This window comes from Hordeum vulgare, chromosome 1H (assembly GCF_904849725.1).
Source record: "Hordeum vulgare subsp. vulgare chromosome 1H, MorexV3_pseudomolecules_assembly, whole genome shotgun sequence".
In the NCBI taxonomy this organism is placed as follows: domain Eukaryota; kingdom Viridiplantae; phylum Streptophyta; class Magnoliopsida; order Poales; family Poaceae; genus Hordeum; species Hordeum vulgare.
In genome coordinates, this window is record NC_058518.1 from 44,064,023 (window position 1) to 44,078,702 (window position 14,680).

The window sequence follows — 14,680 nt, forward strand, 5'->3', positions numbered from 1 at the left end:
CACCATACGTGCATGCTACGGGAATCACTAACTCCAATATAAGTATCTCTAGATTCACAACACCCTACTAACATAACTCTTAATATTACCAAATCCATGTCTCAAAACTAATTGAGAGGAATCGAAACTTCTCTTTCTACTCAATGCACATGAAGATGGAGGTTTTGGCATTCTCTCTGGGTACCTAGCACTTTTGGGACTACTTTCATCGCATAATTCAACTACCAAATCACGCACCGCCGTGATCTAAAGATATAACAGAAGCACAAGAGCAAAAGTATATAGGTCAAAAGATATAAGTGAAGCACTATGAGCATTCTAGCAAGATCACGATGAGTGCATGTCTCTCTCTCTCAAAAAGGTGTGCAGCAAGGATGATTGTGACACAACAAAAAGAAAAGACTCCTATGATACAAGACGCTCCAAGCAAAACACATATCGTGTGGTGAATAAAAATATAGCTCCAAGTAATGTTACCGATGGATTGAAGACGAAAGAGGGGATGCCTTCCCGGGGCATCCCCAAGCTTAGGCTTTTTGGTGTCCTTGAATTTGGCTTGGGATGCCTTGGGCATCCCCAAGCTTGAGCTCTTTCCACTCCTTATCTCATCGTCCCCATGGCTAGTACCCCCCGATACTAACCAAGCTTGGTACTGTAGCAAACTTGAATTCCATTTATATTGTTGATGGGCTACTGTATTCTCACTTTTCCATGGCTAGTATCCCCCGATACTAACCATAGTTTCATCAAAACAAGCAACCAACTCAACAAAAACAGAATCTGTCAAAAACAGACCAGTCTGTAGCAATCTGTATACTTCTGGTACCTCAAAAAATCTGAAAACTTACGATGGCCTGGGCAAAAAGCATATCAATCAGCAGAAAAAAGAATCAACTCAAAATCTCTTTCTTAATAAAAATGAAAAATCATCTCGTGAGCGAAAAGTTTCTGTCTTTTTCCAGTAGGATCAAACTACCATTACCAAGACTAGTCATAAAGGTTTTGCTTGGCTCAAACACAAAAAGAAACACAGAAAACACAATCACAACAGAATTATGATGGGGTGGACGCAACAAAACAGAAAGAAAAAGATAAATTCATTGGGTTGCCTCCCAACAAGTGCTATTGTTTGACGCCCTTAGCTAGGCATTGATAATTCAATGATGCTCACACAAAAGACAAGAATTGAAGCACAACGAGAGCATCATAAAGCATGTGAAAATCACATCTAAGTCTAACATACTTCCTATGCATAGGCATTTTATAGGAAAACAGATTGTCAAGACAACCAATAGTTACCATATGCAGGGAAGAAGGAAGAGACAATATCAATCTCAACATAACGAGAGGTGATTTGGTAACATGAAACTTTCTACCACAATATTTTCCTCTCTCATAGCAATTACATGTGGGATCATAATCAAATTCAACAATATTTCTATCACAAAGGATATTCTTTTCATGATCCACATGCATGCAAAGTTGACGCTCTTCAAAAATAGTGGGATTATTATCAACTAAAGTCATGACTTCTCCAAACCCACTTTCGTAATTATTGCAAATATCATATTCATCATGAGGCTTAAACAAATTTTCAAGATCATAAGAACAATCATCGCCCCAATCATGATTATTGCAACAAGTAGTGGACATAGCAAAACCGGCATCCCCAAGCTTAGGGTTTTGCATATTCTTAGCATGATTGTCACTAATAGAATTTATAGTGAAACCATTGCAATCATGCTTTTCATACAAGGAGCCCTCGTGAATCACTTCAAAAAATTCTTCCTCACAATTTTGAGATTCACGCATCTCAAGCAAAACTCCATAAAGATAGTCAAGTGCACTCAACTCACTAGCAATTGGATCAACATAATTGGATCTCTTAAAGAGAATAGCAAGTGGATGAGGATCCATATCAATAGATTTTCAGCAAGCGAAGATGCAAGCATATTGAAGGCACATGGCAACACAAGAAAACAGAAAGCAAGTGAAAGAAAGGGCGAACGAAAAAGGCAAACGAAAAAGGCAAATTGGTGAAGTGGGGGAGAGGAAAACGATAGGCAACTGGCAAACAAAGTAAATGCAATAGATGAGTTTGCGACACTTACTTGGATGATTTCTTGACTTGATCCTCCCCGGCAACGGCGCCAGAAATTCTTCTGATATGGCAACAAAAGTCCTTCCTTGGCGCTAGGAATTCTTCTTGTTACTTCTCTAGTTTGCGTCGGTTTTTGCCTTGAAGAGGAATGGGTGATGCAGCACAGGAGCAGTAAGTATTACCCTCAGTTTGAGAACCAAGGTATCAATCCAGAAGGAGGGTCTCGTCAAGTCCAAAGTACCTGCGCAAACACAAACAAGCATGCACCCAACGCTTCAAAGGGGTTGTCAATCCCTTCAAGATTGTTTGCAATGTGGGATTTGAAGGCGGAAAGTGTAACGAAGTAAAAAGTGTAAGGCTGAAAATATGGTGTGGAGTAGACCCTGGGCCATAGTGTTCACTAGAGGCTTCTCTCAAAATAGCAAGTATTACGGTGGGTGAACAAATTATTGTCGAGCAATTGATAGAACCGCGCAAAGTCATGACGATATCTAAGGCAATGATCATACATATAGGCATCACGTCCGAGACAAGTAGACCGATACTTTCTGCATCTACTACTATTACTCCACACATCGACCGCTATCCAGCATGCATCTAGTGTATTGAGTTCATGACGAACAAAGTAACGCCTTAAGCAAGATGACATGATGTAGAGGGATAATCTCAAACCAATGATGAAAACCCCATCATTTTACCCTTGATGGCAACAACACCATGCGTGCCTCGCTACCCCTTCTGTCACTGGGTGAGGTCACCGCACGGTATGAACCCAAAACCAAGAACTTCTCCCATTGAAAGAATCATAGATCTAGTTGTCCAGACAAAACCCACAGTTCGAAGAGAATTACAAGGATATGAAATCATGCATAAGAGAGATAAGAAGAAACTCAAATAAGATTCATAGATAATCTGATCATAAATCCACAATTCATCGGATCTTGACAAGCACACCGCAAAAGAAGATTACATCGGATAGATCTCCATGAAGATCATGGACAACTTTTTATTGAAGATCCAAGAGAGAGAAGAAGCCATCTAGTTACTAGCTATGGATCCGTAGGTCTATGGTGAACTACTCACGCATCATCGGAGAGGTCATGGTGTTGATGAAGAAGCCCTTCGTGTCCGAATCCCCCCCTCCAGCAGGGCACCAGAACGTGCCCCAGATGGGATCTTGCGGAGACAGAAGCTTGCGGCGGCGGAAAAGTACTTTCGGTGATCTCCTGATTTTTTTGGGATTATTAGGGAATATATAGGCGCAACCCCTAGGTCAGGGGACGCTTAGGAGGTCCACAAGCCCGCATGGCGCGGCCTCCGCTGGCCGCGGGTTGGGGGCTTGTGGGGTCCCTGGGGCTCCCCTGCCTTGGCTCCCAAGCTCCCCGATCTTCTTCCGATCCAGAAAAAATGTTTTCGGGGATTTTCTTCCGTTTGGACTCCATTTCAAAATCTCCTCTGAAAGGGGTCAAAAACATGGAAAAAAAGGAACTGGCACTTGGCACTGACTTAATAAGTTAGTCCCAAAAAATAAATAAAAGGCATGCAAAACATCCAAAGTTTGACTAGATAATAGCATGAAACCATCAAAACTTATAGATACGTTGGAGACGTATCAAGGCTTCTCTCAAAATAGCAAATATTACGGTGGGTGAACAAATTACGGTTGAGCAATTGGTAGAACCACGCAAAGTCATTACGATATCTAAGGCAATGATCATACATATAGGCATCACATCCGAGACAAGTAGACCGATACTTTCTGCATCTACTACTATTACTCCACACATCGACCGCGATCCAGCATGCATCTAGTGTATTGAGTTCATGACGAACAGAGTAACGCCTTAAGCAAGATGGCATGATGTAGAGGGATAAACTCAAACCAATGATGAAAACCCCATCTTTTTACCCTTGATGGCAACAACATGATTCGTGCCTCGCTACCCCTTCTGTCACTGGGTGAGGTCACCGCACGGTATGAACCCAAAACCAAGCACTTCTTCCATTGCAAGAATCATAGATCAAGCTGGCCAAACAAAACCCATAACTCGAAGAGAATTACAAGGATATGAAATCATGCATATAAGAGATCAGAAGAAACTCAAATAAGATTGATAGATAATCTTATCATAAATCCACAATTCATCGGATCTCGACAAACACACCGCAAAGAAGATTATATCGGATAGATCTCCATGAAGATCATGGAGAACTTTGTATTGAAGATCCAAGAGAGAGAAGAAGCCATCTAACTACTAGCTATGGATCCGTAGGTCTATGGTGCACTACTCACGCATCATCAAAGAGGTCATGGTGTTGATGAAGAAGCCCTTTGTATCCGAATCCCCCTCCGATAGGGCACCAGAACGTGCTCCAGATGGGTTCTTGCGGAGACAGAAGCTTGCGGCGGCGGAAAAGTGTTTTCGTGGCTCCCTTGATTTTTTCTGGGATTTATGGAATATATAGGCGAAAGACCTAGGGCAGACGAGGCCCAGGGAGCCCACAAGCCCGGGAGGCAAGGTCCCCCTGGCCGCGGCTAAGGGGCTTGTGGGATCCCTGGTGACCCTCTGCCTTGGTTCTCAAGTTCCTCGCTCGTCTTCTATTTCGGAAAAAATCTTCTTGAAGTTTCTTTCTGTTTGGACTCCGTTTAAAATCCTCCTATGAAAAGGTCAAAAACACGGAAAAAACAAGAACTGGCACTTGGCACTGAGTTAATGCGTTAGTCCCAAAAAAGATATAAAAGGCATACAAAACATCCAAAGTTTGACAAGATAATAGCATGAAACCATCAAAAATTATAGATACGTTGGAGACGTATCAAGCATACCCAAGCTTAACTCCTGCTCGTCCTCGAGTAGGGAAGTGATAAAGACTGAATTTTTAATGTGGGATGCTACCTAGAAGAGTTGTCCTTTGTAACTTCTTTTATGTGACATGAATGTTCAGATCCATGAGATTGAAAACAATAGTTTGCTATTGATATGAAAACAATAATACTTCAAGAAAACTAGCAAGGTAATCATGAACTTTTGAAATAACAAGGCCAAAGAAAGTTATCCCTACAAAATCATATAGTCTGGCTATGCTCCATCATCCCCATACAACTAATGTAAATCATGCACAACCCCGGCATTGGCCAAGTAATTGTTTTCATACTCTTACTTTCTCAAACCTTTTACAACTATCACGCAATATATGAGCGTGAGCCATGGATATAGCACTATAGGTGGAATAGAGTGTGGTGGTGGTGGTGAGACAAAAAGGAGGAGATGGTCACGTTGACTCGGCGTATCAAAGGGTTATGGAGATGCCCATTAATAGATATCAATGTGAATGAGTAGGGATTGCCATACAAAGGATGCACTAGAGCTATAAGTATGTGAAAGCTCAAAAGGAGAACTAGTGGGTGTGCATCCAACTTTCTTGCTCACGAAGACCTAGGGCAATTTGAGGAAGCCCATCATTGGAATATACAAGCCAAGTTATATAATAAAGATTCCCACTAGCATATGATGGTGACGAAACGAGAGGCCCTCAATCATGAAGAAAATGGTGCTATTATGAAGCACAAGTGGGGAAAAAGATAGTAGCATTGTCCCTTCTCTCTTTTTCCATTTTTTTTATTTGGGCTCTAAGGCCTCTCTTCCCCCCTTTTTTATTTGGGCTCTTTGGCCTCTTTTTATTATTTCCTCACATGGGACAATGCTCTAATAATGATGATCATCACACTTTTATTTACTCACAACTCAATACTTAGAGCAATGATGACTCTATAGGACATGCCTCCGGCAGTGTACCGGGATGTGCAACGATCTACCTTGGCGTATGACGTTGAAACATCTCGCTAGCTATCTTACGATCATGCAATGGAAATATGAGAGTGACGACACAAGTCATGAGACGGAACGGTGGGAGTTGCATGGCAATATGTGTCGGAATGGCTATGAAAATGCCATCGTAGGTAGGTATGGTGGCTGTTTTGAGGAAGGCATATGGTGGGTTTGTGCATCGGAGAAAGTTGCGCGTCACTAGAGAGGCTAGCAATGGTGGAAGGTGAAAGTGCATTTATACCATGGACTCACATTAGTCATGAAGAACTCATATACTTATTGCGAAAGTTTTTATTAGTAATCGAAACAAAGTGCTAAACGCATACTCCTAGGGGAAGGTTTGGTAGGTGTTAACCATCGCGCGATCCCGACCGCAACACAAAGGATGACATACAATAAATCAATTATGCTCCGACTTCCTCACATAGAAGTTCACCATACGTGCATGTTACGGGAATCACTAGCTTCAATACAAGTGTTTCTAGATTCACGACACCCTACTAACATAACTCTTAATATTACCAAATCCACGTCTCAAAACTAATTGAGAGGAATCAAACTTCTCTTTCTACTCAATGCACATGAAGATGGAAGTTTTTGTATCCTCTTTGGGTACCTATCACCTTTGGGACTACTTCCATAGCACAAGCCAACTACCAAGTTACGCACCGCCGTGCTCTAAAATATCTAAGTGAAGCACATAGTGCAAAATTATCTAGCTCAAAAGATATAAGTGAAACACGATGAGCATTCTAGCAAAATCACGATGAGTGCATGTCTCTCTCAAAAGGTGTGCAACAAGGATGATTGTGACACAACAAAAAGAAAAGTCTCCTACTTTACAAGACGCTCCAAGCAAAACACATATCATGTGGTGAATAAAAATATAGCTCCAAGTAACGTTACCGATGGATTGAAGACGAAAAAGGGGATGCCTTCCCGGGGCATCCCCAAGCTTAGGCTTTTGGGTGTCCTTGAATTTGGCTTGGGATGCCTTGGGAATCCCCAAGCTTGAGCTCTTTCCAGTCTTTATCCATTTGTCCATGAGAACATCACCCAATACTTGAAAACTTCACAACACAAAACTTAAACAGAAACTCGTGATAACATTAGCACAAGAAAACAAACTACCACCTCCTTAGGTACTGTATCAATCTTGATTTCTATTTATATTGGTGTTAGATTACTGTATTCTTACTTTTCCATGGCTAGTACCACCCGATACTATCCATAGTTTCATCAAAACAAGCAACCAACTCAACAAAAACAGAATCTGTCAAAAACAGACCAGTCTGTAGGAATCTGTATACTTCATCTACTTCTGGTACCTGAGAAATTCTGAAAACTTACGAATGCCTGGGCAAAAGGCATATCAACCAGCAGCAAAATGAATCAACTCAAAATCTCTTTCTGAATGAAAATGAAAAATAATCTCATGAGCGAAAAGTTTCTGTGTTTTTCCAACAGGATCAAACAACCATCACCAAGACTAATCATAAAGGTTTTCCTTGGCTCAAACACAAAAAGAAACACAAAATACACAATCTTAACAGAATTATGATAGTGTGGACGCAACAAAACAGAAATAAAAAAAAATTCATTGGGTTGCCTCCCAACAAGCACTATTGTTTAACGCCCTTAGCTAGGCATAAAGCGATAGAATCACGTATCGTCGTCTTTGGTGCTCAAACCATAAGTAGCCCTCATCATGGATTCATAAGACAATCTTATTTTATTTCTAGGAAAGTGTTCCATGCCCTTCTTTAAAGGAAAATGAAATCTAATATTCCCTTCCTTCATATCGATGATAGCACCGATAGTCCTTAGGAAAGGTCTACCAAGAATGATAGGGCATGTAGGATTGCAATCAATGTCAAGCACAATGAAATCCACGGGTACATAGTTCCTATTTGCAATAATAAGAACATCATTGATCCTTCCCATGGGTGTCTTGACAGTAGAATCCGCAAGATGCAAATTAAGAGAACACTCCTCAATCTCATTAAAACCGAGAACATCACATAAAGACTTTGGAATCGCGGAAACACTAGCACCCAAATCACACAAAGCATTGCATTCATAGTTTTCGATTTTGATTTTGATAGTAGGTTCCCACTCATCATGAAGCTTTCTAGGGATAGAAACTTCCAATTCAAATTTCTCTTCAAGATATTTTATCATAGCTTCGACGATATGATCGGTAAAGGCCTTGTTTTGGCTATAAGCGTGTGGAGAGTTTAGCATGGATTGGATCAAGGAAATGCATTCAATCAAGGAGCAACTATCATAATTGAATTCCTTGAAATCCAAAGTAGTAATTTCATTACTACTCAAGGTTTTAATATCTTCTACTCCACTTTCAATTCTATTAGCATCAAGATAGATGGAATCCGAATCATTGGGGCGTTTTTCAACCAAGGTGGATTCATAGCCAGCCCCATCATCATTAGGTTTGACACAAGAAAACAAAGATTCAATGGGAGTCACACCAAGCACTTTAAGATCTTCGTGATTCTCATCATGAGAACACGCTTTTTTAAGCCATTCATGTCTAGCACAAATTTGGGCGGTTCTTTCTTTGCTCTCACTCATGGAAACACGCATAGCTTTCAAAGTTTCATCCATATTGATCTTGGGAGGAGCACATCTAACTTTCAAAGCATCAATATCACTAGACATTCTATCAACGCTCCTAGCCATATCGTCAATTTTGAGTAGTTTTTCCTCTATGGACGCATTGAAAATCTTTTGTGAGCTGATAAACTCTTTGATATTACTCTCCAGATCAGAGGGTAATCTATTGTAATTTCCGTGAGTATTGTTGTACGAGTTGCCAAAGTTATTAGAGGAGTTACTAGGAAAAGGCCTAGGAACATAGTTTCCTCTAAAAGCATTCACTACTGAAATTCAGAAATTTGCCGTCTACCAAAGCGGATGGCAAAGGGTGCAACCACGGACGGCAAAGGCTTTGCCGGCGGTCAGCAGACGGCAAAGTAGACGGTAAAAAAATCCGGTGAAGAGGTTCTTTGCCGTCTGCTTTCCCAAAGCGGACAGCAAAGAATCTTTGCCATGAGGGGGCAGACGGCGAATTAACTGGGACGGCAAAGGGTGCAACATCCCCGTTAAGTGTTAACGGCAGGCCTCCTCCCTTTGCCGTCTGCCTCCCCTCCTTTGCCATGTGGGGGCAGACGGCAAAGAGGAGAGAGAGAGAGGGGGCAGATTCCCTCCTTTGCCGTCTGCCTAGCCTCCTTTGCCATGTGGGGGCAGACGGCAAAGAGGGGAGAGAGAGGGGGCAGATTCCCCCCTTTGCCGTCTGCCTCCCCCCCTTTGCCATGTGGGGGCAGACGGTAAAGAGGGGAGAGAGAGGGGGCAGATTCCCCCCTTTGCCATGTGGGGGCAGACGACAAAGAGGGGAACCAACCCCATTTTTATTTATTTTTTGTTATATCCAGCATTTTAACAATAATCAGGATATATATATATATATATATATATATATTTGACATAAATAAATTTCTTTCCGTACTCATAACCATATTAAAATAACCTCTTATATCCAGCTTTCAAGTTGCATCCACGTGCATACAAAGTTTCATATATTACACCAGTTTCATCCACGTGCATACAAAGTTTCATATATTCATATACTACAATAGTTTCAATACAACCCATGGTACAAGAAATCATCTTCAAGCATTCCATCAATATTTTCCAAGCTTCCCGTGAAGTGAAGGTAATCTACAAAATGACAAATAAGAAAGTTAGAAGAATAATACTAGATGAAGTAGTGTATATATAGGTTATTTCGGAGAGAAATTAGCTAAGTATAGACCATTTAGGAGCTAATTAAGCTAATTATGTCATTTAGGTGGAACCCTAGCTAACTATAGGTCGTTTCGGAGCTAACTTGGGTAAACTAGGTCATTCGGAGCAAACTATGCTTATTAAGCCATTTTTTATCTAGCTAGGCTAATTATAGGCCATTTAATACCTAAGTTAGGGGGAATAGGTCATGTTGCAGCTACGTAAGCCTTATTATGTCATTTAGGAGAGAACTTAGCTAAGTATAGGTCATTTTTTATTAAATAGACCATTTAGGAGCTAACTAAGCTAATTATGTCATTTAGATGGATAATTAGCCAATTTAGGCTTTGTTGGATGAGTCTAAGCTACGTAGAAGAAGAGAAAGAGAAGAAGAAGTAAAAGAAGGAGGAGGAGGAGGAGGAGGAGGAGGAGAAGGAAGAGGAGAAGAAGAAGAAAAGAAGAAGGAGAAGGAGAAGGAGGAAGAAGGAGGAAGAAGAAGGAGAAGGAGGAGCTCCTTCTCCTTCTTCTCCTCCTTCTTCTCCTTCTTCTTATCCTCCTCCCTCTCCTTCTTCTTCTTCTCCTCTTCTTCTTCTTCCTTCCTTTCATTTTTCCTCTTTCTTCTCCTCTCGTCCCCTTCTTCGGGCTAAATTGGCTAAGAATGCCTTCTTGGAGCTAATTATGTCATTTCGAGGATAATTAGCTAAGTATAGGTCATTTTTTATTAAATAGACCATTTAGGAGCTAACTAAGCTAATTATGTCATTTAGATGGATAATTAGCCAATTTAGGCTTTGTTGGATGAGTCTAAGCTACGTAGAAGAAGAGAAAGCAAAGAAGAAGTAAAAGAAGGAGGAGGAGGAGGAGGAGGAGGAGAAGGAGAAGGAAGAGGAGAAGAAGAATAAAAAAGAAGGAGAAGGAGAAGGAGAAGGAGAAGGAGGAAAAAGAAGGAGAAGGAGGAGCTCCTTCTCCTTCTTCTCCTCCTTCTTCTGCTTCTTCTTATCCTCCTCCCTCTCCTTCTTCTTCTTCTCCTCTTCTTCTTCTTCCTTCCTTTCATTTTTCCTCTTTCTTCTCCTCTCGTCCCCTTCTTCGGGCTAAATTTGCTAAGAATGCCTTCTTGGAGCTAATTATGTCATTTCGAGGATAATTAGCTAAGTATAGGTCATTTTTTATTAAATGGACCATTTAGGAGCTAACTAAGCTAATTATGTCATTTATATGGATAATTAGCCAATTTAGGCTTTGTTGGATGAGCCTAAGCTACGTAGAAGAAGAGAAAGAGAAGAAGAAGTAAAAGAAGGAGGAGGAGGAGGAGGAGGAGGAGAAGGAGAAGGAAGAGGAGAAGAAGAAGAAAAGAAGAAGGAGAAGGAGAAGGAGGAAGAAGGAGGAAGAAGAAGGAGAAGGAGGAGCTCCTTCTCCTTCTTCTCCTCCTTCTCCTCCTTCTTCTTATCCTCCTCCCTCTCCTTCTTCTTCTTCTCCTCTTCTTCTTCTTCCTTCCTTTCATTTTTCCTCTTTCTTCTCCTCTCGTCCCCTTCTTCGGGCTAAATTGGCTAAGAATGCCTTGCTGGAGCTAATTATGTCATTTCGAGGATAATTAGCTAAGTATAGGTCATTTTTTATTAAATAGACCATTTAGGAGCTAACTAAGCTAATTATGTCATTTAGATGGATAATTAGACAATTTAGGCTTTGTTCGATGAGTCTAAGCTACGTAGAAGAAGAGAAAGAGAAGAAGAAGTAAAAGAAGGAGGAGGAGGAGGAGGAGGAGGAGGAGAAGGAGAAGGAAGAGGAGAAGAAGAAGAAAAGAAGAAGGAGAAGGAGAAGGAGGAAGAAGGATGAAGAAGAAGGAGAAGGAGGAGCTCCTTCTCCTTCTTATCCTCCTTCTCCTCCTTCTTCTTATCCTCCTCCCTCTCCTTCTTCTTCTTCTCCTCTTCTTCTTCTTCCTTCCTTTCGTTTTTCCTCTTTCTTCTCCTCTCGTCCCCTTCTTCGGGCTAAATTGGCTAAGAATGCCTTTTTGGAGCTAATTATGTCATTTCGAGGATAATTAGCTAAGTACAGGTCATTATTTATTAAATAGACCATTTAGGAGCTAACTAAGCTGATTATGTCATTTAGATGGATAATTAGCCAATTTAGGCTTTGTTGGATGAGTCTAAGCTACGTAAAAGAAGAGAAAGAGAAGAAGAAGTAAAAGAAGGAGGAGGAGGAGGAGGTGGAGGAGAAAGACAAGGAAGAGGATAAGAAGAAGAAAAGAAGAAGGAGAAGGAGAAGGAGGAAGAAGGAGGAAGAAGAAGGAGAACGAGGAGCTCCTTCTCCTTCTTCTCCTCCTTCTTCTCCTCCTTCTTCTCCTTCTTCTCCTCCTTCTTCTCCTTCTTCTTATCCTCCTCCCTCTCCTTCTTCTTCTTCTCCTTTTCTTCCTCTTCCTTCCTTTCATTTTTCGTCTTTCTTCTCCTCTCGTCCCCTTCTTCGGGCTAAATTGGCTAAGAATGCCTTTTTGGAGCTAATTTTGTCATTTCGAGGATAATTAGCTAAGTATAGGTCATTTTTTATTAAATAGGTCTTTTTGGAGCTAACTAAGCTAATTATGTCATTTAGATGGATAATTAGCCAATTTAGGCTTTGTTGGATGAGTCTAAGCTACGTAGAAGAAGAGATAGAGAAGAAGTAAAAGAAGGAGGAGGAGGAGGAGGAGGAGAAGGAGAAGGAAGAGGAGAAGAAGAAGAAAATAAGAAGGAGAAGGAGAAGGAGGAAGAAGAAGGAGCTCCTTCTCCTTCTTCTCCTCCTTCTTCTCCTTCTTCTTATCCTCCTCCCTCTCCTTCTTCTTCTTCTCCTCTTCTTCTTCTTCCTTCCTTTCATTTTTCCTCTTTCTTCTCCTCTCGTCCCCTTCTTCGGGCTAAATTGGCTAAGAATGCCTTCTTGGAGCTAATTATGTCATTTCGAGGATAATTAGCTAAGTATAGGTCATTTTTTATTAAATAGACCATTTAGGAGCTAACTAAGCTAATTATGTCATTTATATGGATAATTATCCAATTTAGGCTTTGTTGGATGAGTCTAAGCTACGTAGAAGAAGAGAAAGAGAAGAAGAAGTAAAAGAAGGAGGAGGAGGAGGAGGAGGAGAAGGAGAAGGAAGAGGAGAAGAAGAAGAAAAGAAGAAGGAGAAGGAGAAGGAGGAAGAAGGAGAAGGAGGAGCTCCTTCTCCTCCTCCTTCTTATCCTCCTCCCTCTCCTTCTTCTTCTTCTCCTCTTCTTCTTCTTCCTTCCTTTCATTTTTCCTCTTTCTTCTCCTCTCGTCCCCTTCTTCGGGCTAAATTGGCTAAGAATGCCTTCTTGGAGCTAATTATGTCATTTCGAGGATAATTAGCTAAGTATAGGTCATTTTTTATTAAATAGACCATTTAGGAGCTAACTAAGCTAATTATGTCATTTAGATGGATAATTAGCCAATTTAGGCTTTGTTCGATGAGTCTAAGCTACGTAGAAGAAGAGACAGAGAAGAAGAAGTAAAAGAAGGAGGAGGAGGAGGAGGAGGAGGAGGAGAAGGAGAAGGAAGAGGAGAAGAAGAAGAAAAGAAGAAGGAGAAGGAGAAGGAGGAAGAAGGATGAAGAAGAAGGAGAAGGAGGAGCTCCTTCTCCTTCTTCTCCTCCTTCTCCTCCTTCTTCTTATCCTCCTCCCTCTCCTTCTTCTTCTTGTCCTCTTCTTCTTCTTCCTTCCTTTCATTTTTCCTCTTTCTTCTCATCTCGTCCCCTTCTTCGGGCTAAATTGGCTAAGAATGCCTTTTTGGAGCTAATTATGTCATTTCGAGGATAATTAGCTAAGTATAGGTCATTTTTTATTAAATAGACCATTTATGATGTAACTAAGCTAATTATGTCATTTAGATGGATAATTAGCCAATTTAGGCTTTGTTGGATGAGTCTAAGCTACGTAGAAGAAGAGAAAGAGAAGAAGAAGTAAAAGAAGGAGGAGGAGGAGGAGGAGGATAAGGAGAAGGAACAGGAGAAGAAGAAGAAGAGAAGAAGGAGAAGGAGAAGGAGGAAGAAGGAGGAAGAATAAGGAGAAGGAGGAGCTCCTTCTCCTTCTTCTCATCCTTCTTCTCCTTCTTCTTATCCTCCTCCCTCTCCTTCTTCTTCTTCTCCTTTTCTTCTTCTTCCTTCCTTTCATTTTTCCTCTTTCTTCTCCTCTCGACCCCTTCTTCGGGCTAAATTGGCTAAGAATGCCTTTTTGGAGCTAATTATGTCATTTCGAGGATAGTTAGCTAAGTATAGGTCATTTTTTATTAAATAGGTCTTTTTGGAGCTAACTAAGCTAATTATGTCATCTAGCTATCTTTTATTAAAACACTAGAAATAACATACCTAAGTTAGGGTCAAGCACGGTGGCTCTGGCTTGTTTCACCTGGAGAAGGCTTCCCTGGAGAATGCTCGATTGTAGAAGGGTCGTGCGATGCATTTCGGGACATATTCTGCACCAAACATCGTTTCCAATGTGTAGTTAGCATGAGGACACTCTTAAGACCACTCCACTGAAATGAAACTCACCGTCCCCGCCACGTTAACGACTGGCATCGGCGGAGGGACTTGGCCATTCTTTTCGCACATAGACTGTACATTTGGTTTCGACAAGTCAAACTTTTTATTTATTAATGAAACGGACATTCAAATGCAAGATTTGAAATAACATGAAGAAGAAACTTACCACGAAGAGCTCGTATATGGCCCTGGTAGACGCATCATTCCGTGCCCTCTCCGCCTCCACCAATGCAGTCGTCCTCTCCTCCAGCTCCCTAATTTCCTTATCCTTCTCCGCCATAGCCGCTTGCATTGCCTCTCTCTCTTTCTGAATAACAGCCTACAACACAACTCATTGTTAGCATATTGGTTCCAACGCACAACATAATGTGGAAAGATATTTGAGTCCATTAAACTAACCTCGATGGCGAGCTCGAC